This window comes from Lipotes vexillifer, unplaced genomic scaffold (genome assembly GCF_000442215.2).
Source record: "Lipotes vexillifer unplaced genomic scaffold, Lipotes_vexillifer_v1.1 scaffold640, whole genome shotgun sequence".
NCBI lineage: Eukaryota > Metazoa > Chordata > Mammalia > Artiodactyla > Lipotidae > Lipotes > Lipotes vexillifer.
This window is the reverse complement of record NW_006773138.1, coordinates 1803520-1821570: the sequence shown is the minus strand read 5'-3', so window position 1 is coordinate 1821570 and position 18051 is coordinate 1803520. Positions and strand designations below refer to the sequence as shown.

At 45.4% G+C, this 18051-nt stretch overlaps 1 pseudogene; it reads left to right on the top strand.

Moving 5' to 3' along the window:
* The first annotated feature begins 7046 nt into the window (after positions 1-7046).
* Positions 7047-9217, top strand: LOC103075600 (RWD domain-containing protein 4-like; annotated as a pseudogene).
* Positions 9218-18051: the final 8834 nt, after the last annotated feature.

The window sequence follows — 18051 nt, the reverse complement described above, 5'->3', positions numbered from 1 at the left end:
CAATAAGGGATACAGATGGAAAAGCCAGGGCCTATTCCCACAGAGTTTACAATCTGGGGAGAGAACAAGAGAGATACCACATAACAGAGGCAAATAATTCTAGGAGATAAATGTCCCTCAATGTGTTTTTCAAAATACAAGTTCTTGCACAAACATGTAACTAAATACTGACTCCATGGTGCTTCAGTTATATCTGAAAGGGCTGTGAGAAAATAAGAAGTCCTGTTACTGGATAAAACTAGTCCATCTCGCCTCTCCAGCAGCACCAAAGGAAGTTGTAGGGAGAGCAGAGGTTAACTGTCAAGATAGCTTTTAATTTCTAAATTTATCCAAAGTTTGAAAATATCATGGGGATTCTTAGGAATCCCACTAGTCAGTGAATGGCCTACCTATATGTCCACTACATCTACAGACTCCACACACACCCACTCAGATGATTCTCAGAATGGGGGTATATGGGAAGTTAATTCTCATGTCTGGCTTTGTCGTTCTTCACCTTTCCCTCTCATATCTTCAATCACCTGTCACAAGACACATATAAGTAGTTGGGAAGTGTTAAACTCTGACAGTAAAGCAAAATCAGAGTTAAAGGCAAGTGTTTAATGAATCATGTTCAAACACAAGCTAGTCAATGAAGAACTTTAGGTTCAAAGGGCCAGATATTCTGCATTCCCAAGAAATCGCAATCAGCTTCTCATTCTGGTTAAATATTTTCACGTTGCATTTTGCGGCCACAAAATTAGTGGTACATTTTTGAGCGTTGATCTATCATTCAAAGATTCAGATTAGGGGACTGAAAGAAAACATTTTGTATCTGTGTATTTGAAAAAATCTGTCAATGAACAAGGAGCCAGGTGTCAGTTTCCTATGGGGGGAATGTTCTCATGGAGGTACTGTAAGGGTAAGTCAGTCCGCTTCATTTCTTGTTCTTTAACATCCTGTGGTGCCGCCATTGTCCTGTTCAGGTTCAGGAAGCTCATTCAGTGGTATTGCAACATCCTCATAAGGCAGCTTGTCTTCTCAGCAAGCATCATCAATCAAATCCAAGATCCTTCCATCTCTCTGTACCTCACTGTCCATTCTCCTGCAGCTTTAATCTTGCCAGATCTGCAAGCCAAAAAGGTTATTTCCTAAACATGAAGACTGAGGAGATGATGTAATCCAGCAGTAGGATTCTCCAGGCTTTTTAGCCTGGATGTGTCTTTTGGCATGATATTACCCTGGGAAAGACTCATCTCATCTATTTATTTATAAGATCATAGTCCCTCCCAGCTGATTTTCCCGGTCACACACAGATGCCACCTTTTTGTAAAGTTTTCTCAGATCACTCCAGCTTCAGCACACATTCTGCCCTTGATCGGTTCCTTCTCGTCCTTATGATCCACTAAACAAGTTAGGTCGGCTTTGTGACTGATTGCTCAGGCATTATTGTTTCCAATTGCTGTGTGTAAATTTTGTATCAATGACTCATCATATCTTTCCCCAATCTGGCCTCAATCTTTTCCCATCTGTCCCTCTTCCGGACACCTCTAACCCTGTCATACTTTCCAACCTTTGCACTTAAAGGTCTCTTTGCCCCATCACTAACACCTACTTTTCCTTCCAAACTCAGAGTTGGACGTCAGCTCATCTGGGTCAATATCGCATTTCCAGAGTTAGGCGGTAAGGTGCCTTCACCCTTCAGGGGTTGGCAGAGTGGAAAGCATAAGGCGGGCAGTGACCAGGACACCTCCGCCATCCCAAGCACTTTGCCACACTCGCCAGAATAAGCCATTACCACTTTCCTGAACAAAATTTTTCTTACACACGTGACTATCCCAATGCTTTTAATGCTCTATCTTGTTCCTTTTTTCCCAGCTAACTCCCAGTCAGTCTAAAAACTTGGCTCCCAGGTCGCCTCCTGCAGGAACTTTCTCCAAGCGCCCGGAAGAACGCGGTCCCCGCCCCTCCGCGGGCCCCATAGTTCCATGGGCACAGTGAATGGTCCCCATCGGGAGCTTATTGCATTGCCCGCCACAGGGTCTTCCCAGACAGGCGGTGCCTACGTTCCCCGGGGCAGGGCAGTTTTATCCATCTCTGTTTTAGAGCTGTATAAACGTGCAGTTACATTAGCAAGGCTAGAACGCCTCCCCCCCACCCCCCACCCCCCGCTAAAAATGACCCTTGCAGGCCACCACCGTTGGTACAGGCGTGGGAGGCCACTCCACAGCCTAAGATTTATTCTTTTAGCAACTTTCAAACATGCAATCCAGTGTTATTAACTATAGTCACCATGCTGTACATTACATCCTCATGGGTTATTTCATTCATTCATTCATTCATTTATGGCCGTGCCCCACAACTCCTGGCATCTTAGTTCCCCGACCAAGGATCAAACCCGGGCCGACAGCAGGGAAAGCGCAGAGTCTGGGAATTCCCAGCTTATTTATTTTATAACTGGAAGTTTGTACCTTTTGCCCCCTCCACCCATGTCCCCCACCCAAGTGTATGTGGTTTGAATAGAGATGACACACCCCCTACCAGCTTCTATGACTGGGATAGGCACTGAGTCCGTTTCAGGACAATAAGAGTCTGACCCAGGACTTCTGTCAGGAGGGTTGTGGGGGAAAGAAGCTCTTTCTACCGGTTTCATTCATAGAATAGAGTGACTGCATGGAATTCAGGCAGTCATTTTGTTACCGCAATATGGGATTCTGCCTGAGCATGGAGCATCAGTGAGAAAAGCAGAGACAGCTTCCTGAAGACATCATCTGAGCTCCTGGATCCAGCCATGCCTGAAGCTAGATATGTCAGGATTTTATACTTTTATGAGGTGAGAAATTCCCTTTTCTACTTAAGTCAGTTTGAGCTGGGTTTTCTGTCTGTTGCAACTAAGATTCCTGATTGATACATCCATCATCTCTGCAAACCCTAGTCCACACTGAACCCACATTCTTCTGCATTCCCATAGCCCTTATTGTTTAAACCATAAGATTCAAAAGTCCATGTTTATACAACCATGAACACATATGCCCTTATTAATTTTTTTTCCCCATGTTGTGCTGCTTGCGTGATCTTAGTTCCCTGACTAGGGATTGAACCTGTGCCCTTGGCAGTGAAAGCACGGTGTCCTAACCATTGGACCACCGGGAGTTCCCAATAGCTATTCTTTATGGAACACTTGCTATGTGCCAGGTACGAGGTGAAGCACTTTAAATACAATATCTTACTGTAATCCATACAACCATAAGATGTAGTTGTTTTTAATCCCCATTCTACATAAGGAAACTAAGACTCAGTGAGGTTAAGTTCTCACAGCTGATAATTGCAGGGCTAGGATTCAAACGCAGCTCCATTGGACCCCAGAAGCTGTGTTCTCGAGTACTCTTCCACCTTGCTGCCCAGGACACAGCATGTGTGAGGGTGAGGAAGAAGAGGCCACTGAGATCTTCAGTCTCCTGACACCACACCTTGCTGCACGTCTTCCAGTGCTCTTTTCACCACTCTTTGCTGCCTGCAGGGGCAGGAGAATGGTTAAGCTCAGAACAAGAAGACAAATGTTCTGTGGGCTAAACTGACAGGCCAAGAGGAGACAAGATTGCAGAAGCACAGACACAGGCTCCTGATGAGTAATGGAATAAAATTACTTGATGTGATCATTAAACTTCCTCTGTGATTCATGCTGTATTTTCCTTGGTAACCCAGGCTTCTGAGACTGTTGACGACAGACATCATCCATGCTCGTCATACCTCCCAATGCTTTTCCCCCACCTACTAGACAGACATTGAGTTACATCCTGGGTATTCTATGGTGAAAAAGATACACCTGGCCTGTCTTCTTGCAGCGCTTACAGTCTAATGGGAAAGGCAGACCCCAAATCAGTACACAGATAAATAGAAGACTGGGTTGGGGTTGAGTCCTATGAAGGAAACAAACAGGGAATTGGGTGGATGATGGTTGCATTTACCAAGAGACAGAAAACCGAAGGGAGCAGGGAAGGAAGTCCAGCCACAGCATGTTATCCAAACAGAGATGTCAAGTAGGTAGTTAGTTATAGGAGTCTAGTGCTCAGAGGAGAGAGGTGTGGCCAAGAGGTTGAAAGAACATCAGGCTCTCTCAGGTTCTATCTCTTCTTGGAAGCTTTCCCTGATAACGTAATTCCTAGTGATCTTTCCTTTCATTACCTTTATTCATTCATTCATTGATTCAACAAATTCTCAGTAAGGTCTACTCTGTGCAGACTTAGTGCTGGCTTAGTGCCCTTAAGGAGCTTATGTTCTAGGTGTGGAATCAACAAATAAAGTAGACAATTATAACACAGAATCATAAGTGCTGTGTTCAAGGGAAGTGTAAGGGGCTGTAGGAGAATGGCCTTCTGCATCAGCCAGGTCCAGCGGGAAGCAGATGGCCACGTCACATCAGTAATTTGAGGAGGCTGTATTCAAAGAGGTGGGCAGGGAGTAGGGAAACCACAAGAGGTTGTGAAGTACCCTGGATCTTGAAACATTTGGGCACCATTACCTCTCCAGGCCTGAAGGGGAGAGGAAAGGGGGTGGTTACAGGAATCCAGAGAAGAAGAGAGGTCTGAGATAGGGCTGACAGACAAGAGCTGGGAGCTTCAGTTGAGGGATGCAGCAAGAACAACAGTAGCAAAATATATATATATTTTAAAGTTAAGTAGATCAGATTGGAAAACAAGGCAGGGAAGGGCTTTAAGGGAGGGCAGAAGAAGGGAGGGATTAGGATTTGTAAATAGGATGGTCAGGAAAGGCCTCACAAAGAAGGTGGCATTTAAGCAAAACTTGGAGAAGGTGTATCTCTAGATGAGTTTTCCCCAGACCCCTTCAGTTGGCCCACTTCACTCCCCCGTCCCCCATCTCAAGGTCCAGGGCCTTGTCCCCAGCCTCTCTGGATTAGAGAGCTCCCTGAAGGTCCTTCTCAGACTACGGTTTCCCCAGGAGAGGAGTACTGTTTCATCCTTCCTTTTCTCATCTAATAACACTAGAAGCTGCCATTTATTAAGCATGTGCATCACGCTCTTGGCATGTTACACACATTGGGCCATCTAAGCCTCATAGCAAGACTGCAAGGCACAACTGGGGAAAATGAGGCAGTTCAGCCCACTTTCCATTGGCCCCTTGGCCAGCTGCCTTCCCTAACAGGGTTCCTGCCCCATCCTCACTCCAGAGAAGGGGAAATAGAAGATAGACCTTAAGTTTTTGAAGGACTGAAAAAGGGAAGAAAGATTAGGAGTGTACTTGATGTCTCCATTGTGCACAAGGACCAAAGGGTAAAAGTCAATAGGAGGCAGTATTTATCAAAATGTGAGAACATCCTAATAATCAGAGCCTCAGATGCCTTGGAGGCAATGAACTCCTTTTCACTAGAGGTATGCAAGAGAAGCTGATCAATCTGTTGTCAAAAACGAAATATAGGCCAGCCCCTAGCCGGCAGCTTCATGCTGCCCAAGGGCCATGGGCATGTGCATGACTCTCCTCTGCCCTGTGAAGGGTGTGCCTCCCACCACTATGGGCCTCGGAGCCACTGCCCTCATTTTCTCTTGCTGTCTTGAATGCAGTCCAAGGGAGGTGCCTTGCAACCAGCGCGTTGAGCGCCAAGAAGGACCAGGAGATGGAACTGGAGGCACCACATTCTACTTATGAAGGAGATGAAAAGTTTCCAGGAATTAAGTCCAGTTTCATTTCAGTATAAGATAGGAGAAAATGGTGATCCCAAAGCCTTCTTCATAGAGATTTCTTGGATAGAAACATATCCTCAAACACCTCCAGTCATATCTATGAACGCATCTTTTAGCACCATATCACCAGCTGTAAAGCAGAGCATATCAGCCAAGTTACAGGAAGCAGTGGAAGGACCGCCATGACCCACATGTTGCTTGAATATGCGAAGGACAATAAACAGCAGTTCATGGAGAATCACCATCCCTCTTAATTCTACGACATCCACAAGAAATATCATCTTGTTTGAAATTCCTAATACAGCCCCGTCAAGTGAGAAAAAAAGACAAAAAAGACAACTTTCAAAAGCCCAGAAGGAACTATATCCAATCTCCTGGGATAAACCATATGGAAAAGAATATTAGGACACAGCATGTGTGAGGGTGAGGAAGAAGAGGCCACTGAGATCTTCAGTCTCCTGACACCACACCTTGCTGCACGTCTTCCAGTGCTCTTTTCACCACTCTTTGCTGCCTGCAGGGGCAGGAGAATGGTTAAGCTCAGAACAAGAAGACAAATGTTCTGTGGGCTAAACTGACAGGCCAAGAGGAGACAAGATTGCAGAAGCACAGACACAGGCTCCTGATGAGTAATGGAATAAAATTACTTGATGTGATCATTAAACTTCCTCTGTGATTCATGCTGTATTTTCCTTGGTAACCCAGGCTTCTGAGACTGTTGACGACAGACATCATCCATGCTCGTCATACCTCCCAATGCTTTTCCCCCACCTACTAGACAGACATTGAGTTACATCCTGGGTATTCTATGGTGAAAAAGATACACCTGGCCTGTCTTCTTGCAGCGCTTACAGTCTAATGGGAAAGGCAGACCCCAAATCAGTACACAGATAAATAGAAGACTGGGTTGGGGTTGAGTCCTATGAAGGAAACAAACAGGGAATTGGGTGGATGATGGTTGCATTTACCAAGAGACAGAAAACCGAAGGGAGCAGGGAAGGAAGTCCAGCCACAGCATGTTATCCAAACAGAGATGTCAAGTAGGTAGTTAGTTATAGGAGTCTAGTGCTCAGAGGAGAGAGGTGTGGCCAAGAGGTTGAAAGAACATCAGGCTCTCTCAGGTTCTATCTCTTCTTGGAAGCTTTCCCTGATAACGTAATTCCTAGTGATCTTTCCTTTCATTACCTTTATTCATTCATTCATTGATTCAACAAATTCTCAGTAAGGTCTACTCTGTGCAGACTTAGTGCTGGCTTAGTGCCCTTAAGGAGCTTATGTTCTAGGTGTGGAATCAACAAATAAAGTAGACAATTATAACACAGAATCATAAGTGCTGTGTTCAAGGGAAGTGTAAGGGGCTGTAGGAGAATGGCCTTCTGCATCAGCCAGGTCCAGCGGGAAGCAGATGGCCACGTCACATCAGTAATTTGAGGAGGCTGTATTCAAAGAGGTGGGCAGGGAGTAGGGAAACCACAAGAGGTTGTGAAGTACCCTGGATCTTGAAACATTTGGGCACCATTACCTCTCCAGGCCTGAAGGGGAGAGGAAAGGGGGTGGTTACAGGAATCCAGAGAAGAAGAGAGGTCTGAGATAGGGCTGACAGACAAGAGCTGGGAGCTTCAGTTGAGGGATGCAGCAAGAACAACAGTAGCAAAATATATATATATTTTAAAGTTAAGTAGATCAGATTGGAAAACAAGGCAGGGAAGGGCTTTAAGGGAGGGCAGAAGAAGGGAGGGATTAGGATTTGTAAATAGGATGGTCAGGAAAGGCCTCACAAAGAAGGTGGCATTTAAGCAAAACTTGGAGAAGGTGTATCTCTAGATGAGTTTTCCCCAGACCCCTTCAGTTGGCCCACTTCACTCCCCCGTCCCCCATCTCAAGGTCCAGGGCCTTGTCCCCAGCCTCTCTGGATTAGAGAGCTCCCTGAAGGTCCTTCTCAGACTACGGTTTCCCCAGGAGAGGAGTACTGTTTCATCCTTCCTTTTCTCATCTAATAACACTAGAAGCTGCCATTTATTAAGCATGTGCATCACGCTCTTGGCATGTTACACACATTGGGCCATCTAAGCCTCATAGCAAGACTGCAAGGCACAACTGGGGAAAATGAGGCAGTTCAGCCCACTTTCCATTGGCCCCTTGGCCAGCTGCCTTCCCTAACAGGGTTCCTGCCCCATCCTCACTCCAGAGAAGGGGAAATAGAAGATAGACCTTAAGTTTTTGAAGGACTGAAAAAGGGAAGAAAGATTAGGAGTGTACTTGATGTCTCCATTGTGCACAAGGACCAAAGGGTAAAAGTCAATAGGAGGCAGTATTTATCAAAATGTGAGAACATCCTAATAATCAGAGCCTCAGATGCCTTGGAGGCAATGAACTCCTTTTCACTAGAGGTATGCAAGAGAAGCTGATCAATCTGTTGTCAAAAACGAAATATAGGCCAGCCCCTAGCCGGCAGCTTCATGCTGCCCAAGGGCCATGGGCATGTGCATGACTCTCCTCTGCCCTGTGAAGGGTGTGCCTCCCACCACTATGGGCCTCGGAGCCACTGCCCTCATTTTCTCTTGCTGTCTTGAATGCAGTCCAAGGGAGGTGCCTTGCAACCAGCGCGTTGAGCGCCAAGAAGGACCAGGAGATGGAACTGGAGGCACCACATTCTACTTATGAAGGAGATGAAAAGTTTCCAGGAATTAAGTCCAGTTTCATTTCAGTATAAGATAGGAGAAAATGGTGATCCCAAAGCCTTCTTCATAGAGATTTCTTGGATAGAAACATATCCTCAAACACCTCCAGTCATATCTATGAACGCATCTTTTAGCACCATATCACCAGCTGTAAAGCAGAGCATATCAGCCAAGTTACAGGAAGCAGTGGAAGGACCGCCATGACCCACATGTTGCTTGAATATGCGAAGGACAATAAACAGCAGTTCATGGAGAATCACCATCCCTCTTAATTCTACGACATCCACAAGAAATATCATCTTGTTTGAAATTCCTAATACAGCCCCGTCAAGTGAGAAAAAAAGACAAAAAAGACAACTTTCAAAAGCCCAGAAGGAACTATATCCAATCTCCTGGGATAAACCATATGGAAAAGAATATTTAAAAAAAGAATGTATATATGTGTATAACTGAGTCACTTTGCTGTACAGCAGAAATTAGCACAACATTGTACATCAACTATACTGCATTTAAAAAAATAGAGAATTAGGGGACTTCCCTGGTGGTTCAGTGGCTAGGGCTCTGGGCTCCCAATGCAAGGGGCCCGGGTTTGATCCCTGGTCAGGGAACTAGATCCCACATGCATGCTGCAACTAAGAGTTCGTAAGCCACGATGAAGATCCCGTGTGCCACAACTAAGACCCAGTGCAACCAAATAAATAAATACATATTTTTTAAAAATAGAGAATTAAGGAAAAAAAAAAAGCCCAGAAGCATAAGTTGGTAGATAAAGCAGATCACAAAGGAGAACTTCCTTGAGGATGGAACTGGGTTGAGGTGGTGAAGTTAAGCAAAACTGGCTTTAAAGTTGATGAATAGCACTTGGAATTTGAGACATGGGAAGAGCATCTTTTAAAAAATAAACTGGGTTCAAAATCTCTTATTACTCTTTTCTGGTACTGAAGTGGCTTTTTACAAAACAGATTTTTTTTGATATATTTCTTACATAAAAAATGATTTAAGCTGAAAGTTCATGAGGAGATCTAGTTGTATTAAATTATTTTCACAAACTTACCTTAATAAAACGTGAAAATGTTACTGATTATTATACTTTATGAAGCCAATTGAGCTTTGTAAGTGGACAAATATGGGGAATAATAAACAATGTTAACTCATATGATCTTATTCTAGTCGGTGTAATTTTTTTAAAGGAATAAGAAGTCCTTTTCAAACTCTCGTCCCAATGGGACAGAATACTGAATGAACAATTAGTCCACAGCATGATCCATATTAATAGGCTTCTCATCTCAGTGAAGTCTTCATCTCTTCTTTCTCTTAATTACTGAAGCATAAATTGCTTCAGAGATTTAAATACTAGTATTTGAACTTTATACATAATATTGTTTGTAGTTACTTTTTACTTTTCAAGGGTGAACTGCTTATTTTTAATAAACGAATATCTGTTTATACTTTTCCCCTGGTTTGGGTCACAATGTTCAATTATAAGAGCTTTCAATGGAATGTTGAACAGGAGAATATAAAAACAAATCTGCCAAATACATTAGAGAGCATTTGAATAGAAGTGCTGGTTCCTATTTAAAACATTTCTCTTTGCTGTATATACCAAAATAGATGGGAGTAAAGGATGCCTTAATATTTGATTTTTGTATTGTTAGAGACAATGGTTTAAAGAAATTCCTATTTATTTAATATTTAATTTTGTACTGTAAGAGAAAATGGTTTTAAGAAATTCCTATTTATGTATTTTTAGTTGTTTGTAACTGAGGTCTTCTAAATGGTTTAATATAAAACCACAATTCTAGTCTTGCTTCTTTTCAAGTATACAAATGTATTTCTCAGCATCTTTAAAATAATAGACTTAGAAGTCTTTCAACTGCTGAACTGTAGTACATGCTTATTTTTTAAAAAAATCATTAACAGAGGAAACTATTGGTGTAGTTTTACCAGGAAGTTATTGATATGTATGTGTGATTCACAGTGATTCTGTATGTGCTCCCCAGCTATAAGAACACACAGGATGGACTTACTTGGTGGCGCAGTGGTTAAGAATCCGCCTGCCAATGCAGGGGACATGGGTTCGAGCCCTGGTCGGGAAGACCCCACATGCTGCGGAGCAACTAAGCCCGTGTGCCACAACTACTGATCCTGAACTCTAGAGCCTGCGAGCCACAACTACTGAAGCCTGCACGCCTAGAGCCCACGCTCCGCAACAAGAGAAGCTACCGCAATGAGAGGCCCGCACACCGCAACGAAGACCCAGTGCAGCCAAAAATAAATTAATTAATTTAAAAAAACACAAAAACCACATAGGACTACTGTGGTGGTATCTGGAAGGGTTGATTGTTGGTTCCTCAAGTCACAGTTACGCAACTTGGGTCTGAGTTTTTAAAGAATAGCTAACTTTTTAAAAAGTTTCCTTAGCAAAAGAGCAGTTGAGTTGTGACCATGGTTTTTACTGGGCTAACGCTGGCTTCAGTTAAATCATTTGAATTATGAAGTAAGTATAATTATGGTGAAGAAATTCAGCCTCATTTTCAAATGCTGAATCACGTTTTATTTCTTGAATTAATATGATATAAACATTAAAATTCAGGACCATTGGAATATGATGATTTGTTTGCTTGTTTTTTTAAAGAAATTGAAACTGCTACATTTGCTAGTGGAAGAAAATGGTTTTGCTCTGAAGATTCTGAAATTGTTCAGGCTTATCATGGTTCACAGATTACAAAGAATAACGCTAGCTAAATGCCAATGAACTATTTTTACTATTTTTATATGAAATGTATAAATTTCGGAGGTGGGGTGATGGTGGCAGGGGTGCCTCTTACTACCTTATGTAAAACAGTTGAACATTCTCATCAATATTGCCATCATCATCAATATCTCATCAATACTGCCATCATCATTTTCTAAGTTTGTTTACTTAAAATTGTATGGAATGACACAATTAATAAGCAATAAAACCTCTATTACACACACACAAAGAAATATAGAGAATTCTTGGGTAAGGGATTTGACTAGATAACTCTAAGAGTCCTTCCAACTTAGGTTCTATCACTAAATGATACTAGAACTCTAACATGGTATGATTCTAAGACTGTGATTCCAAAATTTTATTAGGACAAGAGACAATCCCTAACTTCAGAGAACTCACAATCTAGTAGATGAGGTGGACAAATAGTGACTTTTCATACCTGTAATAAACTAAACACTCCTATAGATTAGATGCAAGGCTTGGCAGGATGTGGGAAGGAATGCTTACTGAGCCATGGCTGTTTCCTCAAGGCTGGTCTCAAGAACCACTTGCATCACAATCTCTCCAGAAGCTTTTTTTTTTTTTTTTAAATGCTAATTTCTGGGCTCTAGTCCAGATCTCCTGAATCAGAACCTCTGGAGTGGAACCCAAAAGTCTACTTCATTTAAAATAAAGGCCAAGGTGATTCTTAGGTAGACTGAAATTTGAGACTGCCTGCTCAGAGTCAGGATGACTCCCCTGAGAGATGATATCCAGACAGGAAAAAAAAAAAAAAGTAGCTGGGTCAAAATATGAAACTACAGAAGTCACACAGAAGTAACATGTTTTTTTTGTTTCTTTGTTTTTGTTTTTTTTTTTACATCTTTATTGGAGTATAATTGCTTTACAATGGTGTGTTAGCTTCTGCTTTACAACAAAGTGAATCAGTTATACATATACATATATGTTCCCATATCTCTTCCCTCTTGTGTCTCCCTCACTCCCACCCTCCCTATCCCACCCCTCTAGGTGGTCACAAAGCACTGAGCTGATCTCCCTGTGCTATGCGGCTGCTTCCCACTAGCTATCTATTTTACGTTTGGTAGTGTATATATGTCCATGCCACTCTCTCACTTTGTCACAGCTTAACCTTCCCCCTCCCCATATCCTCAAGTCCATTCTCTAGTAGGTCTGTGTCTTTATTCCCATCTTACCCCTAGGTTCTTCATGACATTTTTTTTTCTTAAATTCCATATATATGTGTTAGCATACGGTATTTGTCTTTCTCTTTCTGACTTACTTCACTCTGTATGACAGACTCTAGGTCCATCCACCTCAGTACAAATAACTCAGTTTTGTTTCTTTTTATGGCTGAGTAATACTCCATTGTGTATATGTGCCACATCTTCTTTATCCATTCATCTGTCAATGGGCACTTAGGTTGCTTCCATGTCCTGGCTATTGTAAATAGAGCTGCAGTGAACATTCTGGTACATGACTCTTTTTGAATTACGGTTTTCTTAGGGTATATGCCCAGTAGTGGGACAGAAGTAACATGTTTTGATGAAGATTAGCAATTTTGTACAACATTCCCTCCATGTGATAGGTCTTTTTTATTTTTATATTTATATATATATATATATATATTTTTTTTTTTTTTTGCTGTACGCGGGCCTCTCACTGTTGTGGCCTCTCCCATTGCGGAGCACAGGCTCTGGACGCACAGGCTCAGCGGCCATGGCTCACGGGCCCAGCCGCTCCGCGGCATGTGGGATCTTCCCAGACTGGGGCACAAACCCGTGTCCCCTGAATTGGCAGGGGGACTCCCAACCACTGTGCCACCAGGGAAGCCCAGGTCTTTTCTAAATGACAGAACTTCTTAGATATAGTCTGAGATTCTGTGATTGAGGGTATATGCCTCAGATGTCCTACCTAGAACAGATTTTTTTTTAATTTAAATTTAATTTTATTTTGATTCTTTTTTTTAATTAATTAATTTATTTTTGGCTGCGTTGGGTCTTCATTGTTGGGGGCAGCTCTTCTCTAGTTGTGGTGAGCGGGGGCTACTCTTCGCTGCGGTGCACGGGCTTCTCATTGCAGGGGCTCCTCTCGTTGTGGAGCACAGGCTCTAGGCGCACGGGCTTCAGCAGTTGCAGCTCGCGGGCTCTAGAGCACAGGCTCAGTAGTTGTGGCACGTGGGCTTAGCTGCTCTACAGCATGTGGGATCTTCCCAGAACAGGGCTCGAACCTGTGTCCCCTGCATTGGCATGCGGATTCTTAACCACTGTGCCACCAGAGAAGCCCTAGAACAGATTTTTGTTTGCAAGGGAGCCAGAGCTGGCCTCAGTTTTTGTTTTTTTTTTTTAATTTACTTATTTTATTTATTTATTTTTGGCTGCGTTGGGTCTTCATTGCTGCGCGCAGGTTTTCTCTAGTTGTGGCGATCGGGGGCTACTGTTCACTGCAGTGCGTGGGCTTCTCATTGCAGTGGCTTCTCTTGTTGTGGAGCACGGGCTCTAGGCATGCGGGCTTCAGTAGTTGTGGCATGTGGGTTCAGTAGTTGTGGCTCACGGGCTCTAGAGCACAGGCTCAGTTGTTGTGGCACACAGGCTTAGTTGCTCCGTGGCATGTGGGACCTTCCCAGACCGGGGATCAAACCCGTGTCCCCTGCATTGGCAGGCAGATTCTTAACCACTGCGCCACTAGGGAAGTACCCTCAGTTTGTTATTAACTATCCCAAGGCCAGAGGCTGGCAAAGAGGGCTCTGATAAGGACTCCCCACAGAGTCCCTGAGAGGCTATTCCCTGCCACCGTCCACTCCCTTGCCCATGGCCTCCTGGCCCTCATTTCCCAGCTGTCCCTGGATGCTTCTCTTCTCTGGAACCTTCAGTGTCCCCAGCAAGGAAGAAACAGCTTGAGTGAGGGCCTGGTGGCCAGAAAGTGAAGGGTATTCAGGGACAGGGAGCAGCGTGGTGTGGCTGGACACCAGTTGTCTGGGCATGTGAGGGACTGTTGAGACTTGGATGAAACATTGGCTGAGGTTAAGGGGAGAGAGTGGCCTAGTGGATTCTGAGTCTGAGCTCTGCCAGTGACTTCCTTAGTGAGCCTGGGCAAGTCCCCTTCCCCAAACTGGGCCCCTTCCCCAAACTGCATCCTGTCTGGAAAAGAGGGTTTGTGTTAGAATCAGATGATTTCTCCAGTGACCATCCGGCTTTAATATTTTGGATTCTAAGATCTCATCTGACACTAACCATCACCCTGTGAAGAATGCATGCAGGAACTGTACTCGTTTTATAGCTAGGAAGCCATGACCCAGTGAGGAGCAGTGACCTGCCCGCCACCATACAACCACGTAGGAGCAAGGTCTGATTCCACCAGCACCCGATGCTCTTCTGAGATCCTCCTCAGACCGGGCAAGCTGAAGCGAAGCAAGGAACATTCGGTCTCAGGTCCAGGAAGCAGGCGCTGCAGGGGACGGAAGGGTCGCAGCCCACAACTGGGTGAGGCCAAGCAGCTGGGCGGAGGCGCCCGAAGCCAGCTCTGGGAGAGGTGGGTGTGTTAGGGGCCGGGCGGGGCCGGGTGAGGGGACGCCCTGAGGAAGGGAAAAGGCAGCTCAGGGCGGGTTGGATCGCAGAGCGGAGGGGCCACAGGCGGTGCTGGCCGCGGGCTGCGAGCAGTGGGGCCGGCGGAGCGCCTTGGGGCGCAGTGCGGGGCACCCGCGAGCCCAGGGCGAGGTGTCCAACGAACAGACGGCGCCCCTGGGAGCCTTGCCGACCGGCAGGTAAGGAGCACCCGCCAGCTCGGGAAGGCTGAGCCGGCGCCGGGGGTAGAAATGAGGGGTCTATCCGCCTCCCTGGAGGCCGCCAACCCGACGTAGGGGGCGGCTCAGATACATACTGATCCTCCCCTGGACAGAGCCACAGGGATCCCGGGGCGCACTTCGGAGCGCGAAGCTGGGCTCCTGGCACGCCTTGCCCGGAAACCGTGGGGACTTAGGTCGGCACTCACGGGCCCCGGGACGGCGGCACCCAAGCTCCTTCCACATCTACAGATATGCGAGCGCACGATATAACAACCAACCTGCGGATCCGCAGCGAGAGCACACGCGGAAATGGCGCTCCGGGACCCGGCGTGTCTTCTTGCTTGGCGGGAGCCGCTTGCTCAGCGTGAGAGTTGACTTGCCCATTCGCTACTTTATTGTGCCCCTCGCCCTATGCGCCCCAGTCCTGGGAAAAGCCTAGAAGCTCCCTTAGATGTCTTCTAGTACTAGTAACATAGATCTAGGCTGGGAGTCAGAAGACTTGAGTTCTAGTTTACAGGTTGTGTAAACCTGTGCCAATCGCCCACCCGCTCTGTGCTTTGTGCGTTCTTTTCCTGGGTCACCAAATGTAAAATGAGCCTCCTGGTCCTGTTGCCCATGTACTCCGTATGGCATGTGGGGGAAGGGAACTGGACCCGGGAGTTTCTTGTGTAGAAAGTACAGGAGTTCAGACCCCTGTGTGAGGGCCCCTTGGAGAGTATCTCCTCTTATCCTCCTCCCCACTCCTCAGCAGTTTGCATATGGGGAATCTGAGGCCCAGGGGGGAGACGGCTTGTCCAGGGTCACACCAGGGACCAGACAGAAGTAGAACCCAATTCTCCCCACTCCTAGCCCAGGGCTGATTCCACTTCAGCTACAAAAGTGCATTGTAAATGTGTTAGCTGCTCTTTATCTCCTGGCATCCAGCCAGTTATCCGCTCTGAAAGGGGGAGAGCCAAGCTGGAGGCAAGGAAACTGCTTTCAGATTTTCTTGACTCCTTAAGATGAGAACAAACAACCTTCATCCCTCACTCACTCCACACTTTGAAAAATATATTTCTATCTATAAACTGAATGGGTGGATGCTCAAAATGCCTACTAAGAGGGAGGCAAGACAAGATATCCCATCTTACTGATGGGGAGAATGAGGCCCCAGAGTGGAGAAATGACTTAACACACGGCTATACATGTCTACAAAATAGGGGCAGGTTTCTTGACTCCAACTCTGGTGTGTTCTCTATCACCAGCAGGACTACAGAATGGTACCCCTAAATGGAGAGAGATTACAGGGCTGATCAGTGAGGATGAGAAACAAGGAAGGCTTCTGAAGGAGGTAAGTGTGTCTGAGAATCAAGAAAAGTAATAAAGAACCTCCTGGCTTCTTTTGAGGGTAGGAGAACCTAAGGTGGGGAGAGGGGACATAGGGATAGCTGTTCTTGGTAATACTGGGGGGCAGCAGAGGAGATAGGGAAACAGAAAAGGAAACAGGTGACCAGGCTGCCCAATAATTCTCTCTTATGTTTACATAATACTTTGCAATTTCTAAAACACCTTTCCCCCTTGGTCTCCCCGAGGTGCCGTGTGAGGCAAGCAGGACAGGGGTAATTATCCCCACCTCATAAATGAGATTCAGAGAACATAAATGCAGTGCTCAAGGTCACATAGCCAAGCATACAGCCAAGACTGGAACCATGAAAGGCATACCTGAAAGGCAAGATTAGAGGCTGGGAGACTGGAAGTTGGACTGTGTGTGTGCAGCAGGTGTGTGTGTGTGGCTGCCCCCTGGGTGGGTACACAGGGAAGAGGGTTGCTAAGCTGCTGCTGGTGTTTTGGGGCCAAGAATGTTTGCCCTTTGGATTGAATGGGGTTCCAGTGCAGGGAACATCTGGGCTTCCAAAGGCAGCTTAGAATTCCTCCTCCCCTGACTCACTTGCCCATCTGACTGAGACTGTGTCTTTTCTTTGAGCTTCCCCTTCCCCAGACCAAATGGAATCTGTTTTGGCCTGCCCTTGAAGTTGCTTTTTAAGTGCTGTAAGCTGTTTTCATGAATGCGTATGTGTGTGTGCAGGGGGGAATAGTCTAATAAGAAGAGACATTTATCCACCTATTCTTGAGTGCCTGCTATAAAGAAATGTAGGAGGCACAGGTCCCTACCTTCACACCTCCCAGCGCACAGTTTAGTATATCTATATCTATTTATATTTATACAGATATACACACCCAATTTCAGTACAGCATAGTGCTCTAATAGGGTTTTATGCAAAGCACTTTAGGAACAGACAAGAAGAAGAGACTTAACTGGCTAGGGAGTGGGGAAGGTGGTGTCTCAGGAGAGGGTCTACAGAGGTTATATTGGAGCTGGGTCTTGAAGGATAAGTAGGAGTTCACTAGGCAGATAAAAAAGAGGAAGGGTATTTCTGCCTAAGAAAACAGCATGAGCAAAGGCAAGAGGTGTGCAAGTGAAAGGAATGTTTGGGGAATGGCCTATAGCTCAGTATCATGGGGCACAGGCAGTGGGGAGAGCTGTGGTGAGATGGGGCTGGAGGCAGGGTCATATCCAAAGGAGCTTGAATGATAATTGCAGGAGGTTAGACTGTCCTATAGGCAACAGAGGACTTATAGTGGAAAGATATGTGGATGAGATACCTGTTTCTGGTCCCAGTTCCTAGGCTGTGAGACCCTGAGCAAGTGATTTCCTCTTGGGGTGGGGTGGTTTTTCCCACTGGTTGAATGAGGGGGTTACACCAATGACGTGATTATTAGATCCCTTCCAGCTCAGATTCTATTTCTGTGTCTCCTTCTAACTATATGTTAAGGTTCCTCTCCCACCAGCCCATGGTGGTGATAAGACCACCAGAGGGGCCAGAGGCAAAACTGTGCATTCCCAGGAGTTATCTCTGGATCCACTTGCTTTATGTGGCCTTTTCCCCCTGTCTCTCTACCACATTTCCAAGGACTTCAGAGACTCATTCTGCAAGAGTAGCTGAAACAGAGCATAGGGAAACCAAAAGAACCGATGGTGGCATTTCACTTTTCCCCAGAGAAACCTGAAAGAAAACCTTACTAAGATACCCAGTTCATCCTCCAGGTCCCAGCTTTACGCCTCCATCCCCAAGTTAGAGGCCAGGTGAGCTCAAGTCAAGAACGGTGCAAACCTGT